At 34.4% G+C, this 11,573-nt stretch overlaps 1 pseudogene; it reads left to right on the top strand.

Moving 5' to 3' along the window:
* Positions 1-4,525: 4,525 nt before the first annotated feature.
* Positions 4,526-10,832, top strand: LOC145976265 (uncharacterized; annotated as a pseudogene).
* Positions 10,833-11,573: the final 741 nt, after the last annotated feature.

The following is an 11,573-nucleotide window of genomic DNA, read 5'->3' as shown; positions in this document are numbered from 1 at the left end:
CATATACAAATATTGCATAGTTCGTCAGGTTTACATGATGGACATTGGGTATGCAGTTATTATGACAGAAAGAATATATTTATTTATGATTCGTTAAATACTAAAAAATTACATAAGCATCATGAAAAATGTTTGAGACGTTTATTTCCGACATATGATTTTGAAAAGTATCCTGTCAAGTTTCCAACTGTGCAATATCAACCGAATGGTAACGATTGTGGTGTTTTTGCAATAGCTTTTGCAATTTCTTGGTTATTTAATGTTAAACCAGAAAAAGTAAAATATAATCATAATTTAATGCGTTCGCATTTGATAAAGATTTTTGAATCTAATATTATTGAACATTTTCCTCAAGATCCACAATATGTACCACAAAAAGTGCTTCCATTAGCTGTTATAAAAGCAAGAGAAGCTGAAGCAATTCGTATACGTACTATACGACTGTTACGTCCAGTGGACTCCACGATTCTTTTCTTTCCTCGAAACGATTTCGTGGAAGAAGGAAATCAAGGATCGACTTGCATTCGGAATGCAAAGCGATTCTTCTTAGAAATAAAGATAGCACTTAGAAGAACGCAACCTCACCCGCGGGTATCGTCATTAAACTTTAACAAATCTAATACTGAGAATGGCCAGTCGAGATAGCGTCAACGAAACTCTAAATAAATTTACGAGTTATATGATGAAAAGTTGTTATGAGAAATTCTAACTGTCCCGTGTCTATGGGTACGGCTTTATGTTCCAAGCCTCTCTATCCAAAGAATTTTCAAAATAAAGATCTGGTCCTCGGAAGAGTGACAAATAATAAACGTAAGACAAAACCTTTCGAAATTGATAGTGCACGTGCGCTCGTTCGACAGGCCACCCTCAAGCGTTCTCCGAATCGCCAAATCATCAAGCGATAAGATAATCAGCTCACTCCCACTCTCTACTGGATGGAGCTAAGTCTCGAGCCAAAGGGCTTAACCAATTAAAATCTCAAGAGACCCCTCTCCTTTTAAAAAATCAAGCTCCTTGACCTTAGGAAGGGAGTAATAGAAATCATTTGATTCGCCTAAAAAGATTCCCCACCATCCAGAAGGGAGGAGGAGTAAAATCCTTAAAACTTGCGAGCCGAAGACGCGGACACACTTCAGTTCACAGTTCATAGAACACAGTTCATTTTAAAGAAATTACGACACCTCTTTCGTGCAGCACAGAGTATCTGTTTAAATTCAATCATTGTCAATAAGTAAGTGAAGTGAGGTGAACTTTGGATCAACTGAGCATTCTACTCATCTTCAACCAACAGCCACCCACCTGCGCTTTCAGCTCCGGTCGGATTAAATTTCTTTTTCAACACCTTGCAACGTTCACAATAAGTAGTAAGTTTAAATTTCTCTCTCAGTTCCTATTTCTCTTTCCCATTCGACTGGCGATATCAAAAACGATCTTTAAGTAATTAAAGAGTTTGAACTATAGATCCTTAAAATAATAAAAATTTAATCAATAATACTCTCTATCAGTTAGAATTTCATAATAACCATCAATAGTAATTTATCCTTAACAATTCAATTCCCTTTCCATATAACTCTTATCTATTCGTTGCGGATTTCAGAATTGGAATTCACGAATATTCCTCCTATCTATTCGTTGCGGATTTCAGAATTGGAATTCACGAATATTCCTCCTATCTATTCGTTGCGGATTTCAGAATTGGAATTCACGAATATTCCTCCTATCTATTCGTTGCGGATTTCAGAATTGGAATTCACAAATATTCTTCCTATCTATTCGTTGCGGATTTCAGAATTGGAATTCACGAATATTCCTCCTATCTATTCGTTGCGGATTTCAGAATTGGAATTCACGAATACTCCTCCTATCTATTCGTTGCGGATTTCAGAATTGGAATTCACGAATATTCCTCCTATCTATTCGTTGCAGATTTCAGAATTGGAATTCACGAATACTTCCCCACTCTCCAAAGATTCTTTACAGCAATCTATCCCATTAGTTCCCTTTAATTTTCTTCTCGATATAAATATATATATATATATATATATATATATAATTACTTCTTCAAATTGTGATCGGATATATTTCAAATGAAAGGATTGAACGATAAATAAACCTTGAAGATCGTTTCTTGATAGAGACCTAATATACCTGATCGATCATCTATCTTCATCAATAATTACCGTATTTAAATCGCGTATCTTAAATTTTACTAGTGTCGCCTCATAATTCGCGGTCAAACAATAGGCGTTGGCGGAATCGCCGGAACAAACGGTTAAGAGAAGGGCTGGCTCAGGCTATCGGCGGTCCAGTAAATCGTTCGACCACTAGTATAGACAGTAATAAACTCGACTCCAACACACACACACCTAACCCCTCTTCCTCACCCCGTATTCCGAATTATTCTCCAATCTCATCCCCAGGGTATTCCTCGACCTCCCCCGGTACACCTGTTCCAGGCCCCGCGCAGTCGTCTGGTTCACCCCCCAGATCTCCTACCCCGACCCCACCAGAATTTTCTCCTTCCCCAGCTACTTCATCAACCCTTGTATTCGAACCCTCTCCTTTGCCTTCTCCCGAACCCCCTCGTTCCCCCTCACCTCCTGTCCGGGAGCGTACCCCTCCCATACCTGTCATCACCCTCGACTCAGACCCTCCTTCTCCTTCCACCTCCTCGGAGTTTTCTGAGTTCAGCGAGGCTCTGGAGGATTTCGCGAGAGATCTTCCCGACCTTGAACAAGATTCCCCCGATTTCGACTTCCCTCCCGATTCCCTGTCGGAACATCCCGACACCCCTGAAACTCCCGAACCTCTCCCTTCTCACCCTCTAAGTTATTTCCTATCACAGTTTCCCCTCATCGACTTCCCCATTCCCGAAGGAACTTTCCGTGTGGGCCCCGGTCCTGTTTATCACGAGGAGCTCCTTCACTACCTTACCACTGCCCCTCCCGATGCTATAATTGCTTGGCATCTCCCTGGCTTCCACCTTCCATTAGGAGTTCCTATACAAGCCCTGTGGAAGAAATTCCCTCCGTCCACTATCCAATTTGAAAATCCTTGACCTTTTGTGCTCCCCCCCCCTTTTTTTTTTCTCTTCCCCACCTATAATATACCTGTTTAGATAGCAAATTTTAAATTAAAAGTAACAAGATTGTAATAATCTCCAGCCAGGGGTAATACTTAAGATTAGATTTACCACTTTTATTCCTGGCTGACGTCCTCCGAACCAATGTAACACCCGCGGAAATTCCCTCACACATACAAACAACACACATATAAAATTTTCAACTATATTTTGTATTTTAGAAAAGATCTTTATGTAAACATTTCATATCGCTCAAACGACTAATTATTGAATAAATGATAATTTATAATAAAATCTTCATTTAATTTTGCTACCCGTTCTCATTCCTTGAAGTCCGAAATCGCACAGGGTCCCGTCCCGAGTAAAAGAGATTCGATTCTCTTACCGAAAAGGGACCGACGAGCGTAACGGCCTGGGACACTCACAGAGTTAAAGGGACCATTCTGGTCACTGACCTGTGCCAGGCCCCTGACAGTGCGCTCGACCCGATCTATACACACGCCCGAAAAGTGTGTCACCGGGTAAGTAGGTTGCGTCTTTCCAGACGGCCCGACCTTTTAAGGGTCTGGACGTAACACGACAATGTGAAACAAAACAACAAAAATTAAATTGTTTAAAAAGAAAGCGTCTTAATTATGAATTAAAAAAAGAATTAAGTAATAATGAATTACAATTAATAACGAAAAACAACCTAGAAAATCTCATGAAAACAGATATTGAGATTTATGAAGAAAGTAATAAATATCTTCAAAATAAGCTTTATATTGGAAGTAATAACTGCAAAATTGACATCAATAATGATTCATTTAATAGCAATTAATCAAATGTGATTATTTATGATATTATCACTTGTGAACAAAATACAAACGAGAACTTTGAACAAAAATGCGCTGAAAAACATTTTCAATGTGAAAATAATATTCTGTTAAATAATACTAATGAAAATAAATGTCAGTATTTGGAAAATGAAAGCGTTAACAAACGTGTACGTTACATACAAGATTTAGATAATCATGATCAAGTTGAACAACAAGATTCAGAAAATAATCTTGCTGCACAATTCAATCAATATGATCAAGATTTAGAAAACAATTTTTTTGAACTGTGTAATCGATATAAACGGAACTTAGAAGATAGACGTGCTAAACAACGTGATTGGTATAGACAAAACTTAGAAGATAGGCGCGTTAAACAACGCGAACGATATAGACAAAACTTGGAAGATAAACGCGTTAAAAAGCGTAATCGATATCAGCAGAACTTAAAAGAGGAACGCGTTAAAAAACGTAATCGATATCAGCGGAATTTAAAAGAGGAACGCGTTAAAGATCGATATCGATATAAATGTAATTCAAAAAATAGACGCGCAAAAAAGTGCGTAAATTATTCTAAGAACTCTCAACGTGAACGAGATAGACAAAAAAGATTAGATCCTACTCGTAAATGGCTTTACAACAAACGTTATTATCAGAAAAGTAAAGAATCCGTACCTACAGTAAAAAATTATGATGTTCGAAAAAAAATTTTGAAAAAGTATAGAAAATTTCGGTCCCAAAACACTATAAAACTTCATCATTCTTCAGAAGTATATATACAAAATATTGCAAAGAAACTTAATATTACAGATCATATCGAAAAACGATTAAAAGCTGAAAAAATCGTACGGTGGTGTATGTATGTAAGAAAGTCTTATATTCGTAATGTATATAAAATTTTAGCTTTGATTAGACAAAAAGCAGAAGTAAATCTGACCGAACTAAATCTGATTTTTGCGGAAAATTCTACTAATGAGGATAAATTAGCAGCGTTATGTGGTATATCTGCACACACAGCCTCATCGGAAAATTATTTCATTGATTCTACGTATCATCATGTAACTGCAGAAAAACCTTTGAATGAAGGAAAAGTAGATAAAATGCCATTGATAAAAACTTCATCGGAGCCTTTGATAATAAATACAGAAGGAAAAATTGTTAATATATTACCGCTAGAAGAAACAAGAGCGAAAAAATCATGGTCGTGCAGTACTTCATGTAAAATTAATAATCCACTTTTAATTAATCGTTATCAAAAGTTTCTTGAAACTATAAGTACATGTACTTTAAAAAATGTGCCAAAATTAAAATCAAAAATTCATGAATGTACTATGAAAACTTCAGATGAGAAATTAGGCCATACGCGTAGCTGTCATATTGATTTAACGCTTTGCAAAGGAATGTTTCTTCCTGTTCAATTATTATCACCTCATTTTCCAAAAGTAAGAAATATGAAGCGTTTAACTTATCAATTGACAGCTTCCTATCGAGAGATGGAAAAACTAGATAAAGCATTAGCTTCTGCTGATGTGAAAACATTGGAGGAAATAGCAACTTCTGCACAAGAAAAAGCAGATATGTACAAACATCAACAAACAGAAACTATTCTGAGCGATGATGACATTATATCTAGATATAGTGAAGCATTTAAGGCTCTAACTAAACGTTCAGTAGATACACCAGAATATGTTTGTGTATCATGTGAGAGGTTGTGTTATAGAAGATATGTTACTAAACTCACTAGTCGAGTGAAAATAGACAATCCAATGTGGAGAGATTTAATGCTACGAATACAACAAAATACAACACAAAAAGATACACGATATATATGTAATTATTGTAGAGGCAAATTTCATAAAGGTTTAATGCCTGCATATTGTATTTGGAATAACCTCTTCACAAATCATGTACCCGAAATAATATCATCTCTTAATACATTCGAAAAAATTCTTATACAAAGAGCTAAAGCGTTTCAAACTGTCCTTAAGATGGGAACTGTCATGAATAAAAAGTTACCTCAAAGACAAATGATGCAAAAAGTTAAAGGTAGAACGTTTCATCTACCACTTCCATTGCAAGAAACATTTGACAAATTATGTGATAAAAGTGATCCTATAAATATGAATCACGAACTGTTTATTCTTGTTAGAGGTGTTCCAACAAAATCAAAAATTATTTGGGAAGAGGTAGTTGATGTTAAAAAGGTATTTGATGCCTTAACATGGTTAAAAAGTAATAATCCTTTATATTCTCATATTATATTGCCAAATAATTATAATGAATTATGTTTGCCAAAATTAAAAGATTCAGAATTTCAAATGGAAGAAACAGAAGAAGCAGCATTAAATGATGAATTAAATGATTTGATAAAAGAAACAGAACATGATGTAGAAATGACATCAGATAATGAGTTATTGAATAATTCAATAAAAGACACGAAAAACGATGTGGAAATTACATTAGATGGTCAACGAAAAGCAATGTTAACTCAGGTTACTGATGGAAACGATGGTTATTATGAGCAATATACTATATACCCTTTATATGAAAAAAAAGCAAATAAAACTTCAACAGATTTATATCAAATGTTAAAAGTTCAAGATATGCCCTTGGATAACCGTGAAAAAAATTTAGATTTAATGTGTTTTCCAGATTTATACCCCTTTGGCATGTATGGTCAACATGAGACTAGACAAGTCAAACTTCATGATTATGAATTTATAAAATGTCGTTTGATATCCAAACATCCACAGTATAGATTAAATCCACAATATTTATTTTATTTATTGAACGACGCAAATATGCGTCAATTAAGTCGAGGAATTTTTCATAAATTAAATATAACTGATCAACGAGCTCGTTATACAGCTGCAGAATATTTAGATGCAATGTCAAAAGATCTGTTGGAATCTAATTTGAGTACAATATTTTCTACGCTCCGAAATACAGAACAATATTGGCGTAGACCGAGAAGTGATTTAAAGTGTATGGCGCAACATTATGGACCTGCAATATGGTTTTTGACATTAAGTCCGAGTGAATGGTTATGGGAAGATTTAGGTGCATATATTCGTAGAATAAATGGCTGGAATGATACTTCATTATCTGTTAGCGTATTAATTGCTAAAGATCCCGTGTCAACAACAAGATTCCTTGATAATAAATTCCAGGCAATGCTTGATTTTATTAATTCAAAAGATAATCCTATTGGAGAAGTAACTCACTATTTCTGGCGTCGAGAATATCAAGGTAGAGGTATACAACACTTTCACTTATTAATTTGGATTAAGGATGCACCAATTTTTGGTGAGTCTACTGTTGAAGAAGTTTCTAAATTTATTTTAGAACACGTAAGTTGTAAATTGCCGAATAAAAATATTTCACCGTTATTATATAGACGTGTTAATACACATCAACGACACATACATAACGATTATTGTCTTCGTTCTAAAAAAACAGAAAGTAATAAGGTTCTTCGTGTGTGTCGCTTTGGATTTCCTCGTCCCGTTACTGAAACTTTGAAAATGAGGGATGTGGCAACTTCAATAGCAGGAAGGAAACAATTGAAACATAAAAGTAGACTTTATAATCTTCCTCGAACAGACAATGAAGTTCTTATAAATGATTATAATCCTGTTGTGCTTACTGCATGGGAAGGCAATATGGATATACAATATATTGGTGAAAAATCATCATTGCTTACTTATTACGTTACTAAATATATGAATAAAGCGGGAAAAAGTGAATTGTCTGATTCTATTCTTAAAAGTAAAGATAGTAAAAACAAATCATTAGCAAGTCGTCTATGGAATATTGCTTTGCGATTTACGAATAACAGAGAATGTGGAATTCTTGAAGCTGCTGATACATTGCTAAATATTCCTTTACATGGAACTGATCGAAATACGACTATTAGATGGTTAGATGTTAATCAGATACGATACAGAAGATTAAAAAACCGTAAAGAAATTGAAGCCCTTAATGCTGAATCTACAGATATATTTTATCCATCTTTGATAGATAATTATTATCCACAAAGACCAAATGAATTAGAAGAAAAATCTCTTTATGAATTTGCACAATGGTACGATATCACGAAGATTAAACCAAGTAGTAAAAAGATTGAATATTATAAAATAGGTAATAATCAATATGTTAAACGACGACGGCGCGGACATCTTATTAATCATTATAGATTTAATGTTAATAACCAACCAGAAAAGTACTTCTTTTCGTTATTATTTATGTTCAACCCCTGGAGAAAATTAGAGGATCTTAAAAATGGATGCGATACTTATGCCGAATCGTTTTATAAAGTAAAACTACATCTTACAGAAGCACTGCAATATCATGAAAAATTAGAAGAAATGCAAAGAGCATTTGAAACTGCAGAAGAATTAGTTAGACAATGTCTAGATGATGATTTACAAAAACAACAATCTCAAGATGATCCTGAAAATCCAATAGGTGTTCAAAATGTAGAGGCTGATGGAGCAATGCAAGATTTTAAAGATCTTGGTGAGAAAATAATTCCAGAGATTGATGTGATTGAAATGATAGCAAAATTAAATACGGATCAAAAACGAGTATTTAATAGAGTTATTGATACTGTACAATCAGATAAATCAATATTACGATTATACGTTAGCGGAGAAGGTGGTACTGGAAAAAGTTTCTTAATTAAGACTATTAAATGTTGGATAAAATCTTTATAAAGATACTGCTGTAGCAGCACCTACTGGAATAGCAGCATTTAACATAGATGGTTTGACAATTCATAGGTTGCTTCAATTATCCGTTCAACATGGTCAGACTCCTAAATATAAACAACTATCTGATCATGTATTGAAAGTTTTACGAGCGGATCTTAAAGATGTTATTCTTCTTGTAATTGATGAAGTATCAATGATATTTAATTTAATGTTAATGTATATACATCTTCGATTGTCCGAAATATTTGACACTAATGATTGCGATGATGGTTGGTTTGGCCGAAAGCACATTCTTTTATTTGGAGACTTACTTCAACTGCCTCCAGTACTCGAAGATCCTATTTTCATGTACTTATCAAATGAAAAAATTGCTAAATATCTTGGCTCTTTAAATGCTATTAATTTGTGGACTACATTATTCGATTACGATGAATTAACAATTAATATGCGTCAGCAGGGAGATGGCTCTTATCGTGAATTACTGTCGAGAATTCGTTTCGGTTTAGTCACAAAATCTGATTGTAAGATTCTTGAAAATAAAAAAGTATCTTTTAAAAGTAATTCTTTTGAATCTAAATTAAACGAATTATGTGATTTTATTAACACTCTGCCATCAGATACCGTTTGTTTATTGCCCACTTGTCATATGCGTGATGTTCTTAATAATGCAATGTTAAGTCGTATTGCTTCTGAAGAAATATTATTAATCGCTGAAGATACAATTGAATGTATTCCATATGTAAAAAAAAAGTATTAAAAGTATTATCAAATAATGATGATGATAATTCAAGAACAGCTGGGCTTTCCAAACAAATTACGATTAAAATTGGAGCTAAAGTTATGATACGGCGTAATATTGATGCTAGTTTGGGTCTTGTAAACGGTACAATTACTGAAGTGATTTCAATTGTACAAAATCCATGTACTAATAACGTAGAAAAGATTAAACTTCTTTTACCATCAGGTGCAGAATATTTAATTGAAAGAATAAACGTTAAATTTGAGGTGATAGATAGAGCATATGTTACCAGAAAACAGTTTCCATTATCTCTGAGTTATGGTATAACTATTCATAAAAGCCAAGGATTAAGTTTGAAATGTGCTATTATGGATATTGGTAATTCTATATTTAATTGTGGTCAAGTTTACGTTGCGTTGTCACGAGTAACATCTTTAGATGGTTTACATTTAATTAACTTTGATCCTTCGTCAATAATGGCTAGCGAAGAAGCTATTGTCGAATATAACCGGCTAAGACGTATACATAAACCAACAGCAGAAATAATAATACCTCCAAAAGGGCGTTATCCGAAAGTAAAAGATGTTCTATGGGCGTTACCAAAAATAATTACTTCCATTCAACAGTCGGATGAAAAAATAGAGCGAAGTACTACTTGGATTATACGTGGTTTCGAAAATACAGATAAAGTTTCATGCTATGCAAATGCGGTATTGCAGTGTTTATTAAATTTTAATGTTATTAGACAACAATTGTTTCATTGCGAAAAATCAGATGTTTTACGTACATTAGTATGTCGATATGAAAATGGTGTGCGTAATCTAAGTACAAATTCAATACGACAATATTTAGGAGAATATTTTTCAAATCCCGTAAAACAAAATGCATCTGATTTTCTTATGGCTCTTTGCGAAAAATATGATTGCATAAAAAGTCTCATGAGAAATCAAATAGTTTCTACAAGACGGTGTAAAACCTGTGATAATACAAAAACTATTGTTGATAATAATATTATTATTTCTATTCCTATTAATAATTTGAAGAAAAAAAAATATGATCTTAATGATTTGTTAAATGTTACTTTTTCACATTGGTTTCAATTGCATAACGAATCGTGTGAATATTGTGCTGAAAAAAATAATATGTTATTAAAAAGAGAAATAATGTTGACAAAAGAGATAATCGTGATTCATTTAATATCTTTTCCATCACAAAATGATAAATCAATGAAAGCAACACATGATTTTAATTTATGTGCTATTCCAACCACTAAGATATTAATAGATGGACACACGTACAAAGTGACAAATGCCGTATTTTTTCAAAACCCTGATATTGATAAAGGCCATTATATAAGTATGTGCAGAGAAGGAACATCTAATATTTGGATCGAAGCTAATGATGCTCAAGTTAAGAAAAAACAATGGCCTAGAGATGGTAAAAATGTTTGTTTACTTTTCCTACGAAGAATGTCTAATAAGTAATATATAAATATATCCAATATATGATAAAATTAATAATTTAAATATCTGTAGTAGGCAAGAAAGACCGTCACGTTTTGAAAAAGTATGACGGGGGGTTTATTTAAAAATGTATAATAAATACGTACTATAAAAAAAAAATATTCATAAAAAATTTATAAATATGTAATGCATACATTTTTAAACATAAAAAGTGATATTCTTAAAAAATACATTTAAAGAAAAGTTAAACTTAAATATCTGTAAAAAACGATCATATTGTAACGATGCACCCCCGAATGCATCGTTTCCCGGCAAACACCGGCCGGAAGCTGCCGCCCGACGAACATCGGTCGGGCAATGGCAGAGGCGCAGTGCGCCCATTTTTTAACGTTTAGAGAACAACCGGGCAGGGACTCTCAACTATTGAGAGACTACCGTCGGGAGCCGTTACCGGCGGCTGAGAACCCGCGTTCGGCACCCCGAACTCCCCCGGGCGGACCCGAACCGCTCCGATTTTTACCGCCGCTCGGTGGGGGTAATTACCGAATACGCCGGCGCGGGTAATTAGCCGAGTATAAAACGGGCTCTCGACGGCATAACAAGACAGATCCTTGCGATCCTCTCAAGCGCCAAGCTAGTCAGAAGGCAAGCAAAGCAGCTCAAAGAAATCCTTGCGAGAATAACAAGGCCAGAAGGTAGTGAGAACGCTGCCTCCGCCGATCGATATCGGCGCCTGTGAAATCGCCTCCGAACCAAGATCCT

The sequence above is a fragment of the Camponotus vicinus genome, unplaced genomic scaffold (genome assembly GCF_025532165.1).
Source record: "Camponotus vicinus isolate PSW18456_S1 unplaced genomic scaffold, iyCamVici1.0 SCAF_8, whole genome shotgun sequence".
In the NCBI taxonomy this organism is placed as follows: domain Eukaryota; kingdom Metazoa; phylum Arthropoda; class Insecta; order Hymenoptera; family Formicidae; genus Camponotus; species Camponotus vicinus.
The sequence above is the reverse complement of the archived record's forward strand: the minus strand, read 5'-3'. Positions and strand labels throughout refer to the sequence as shown.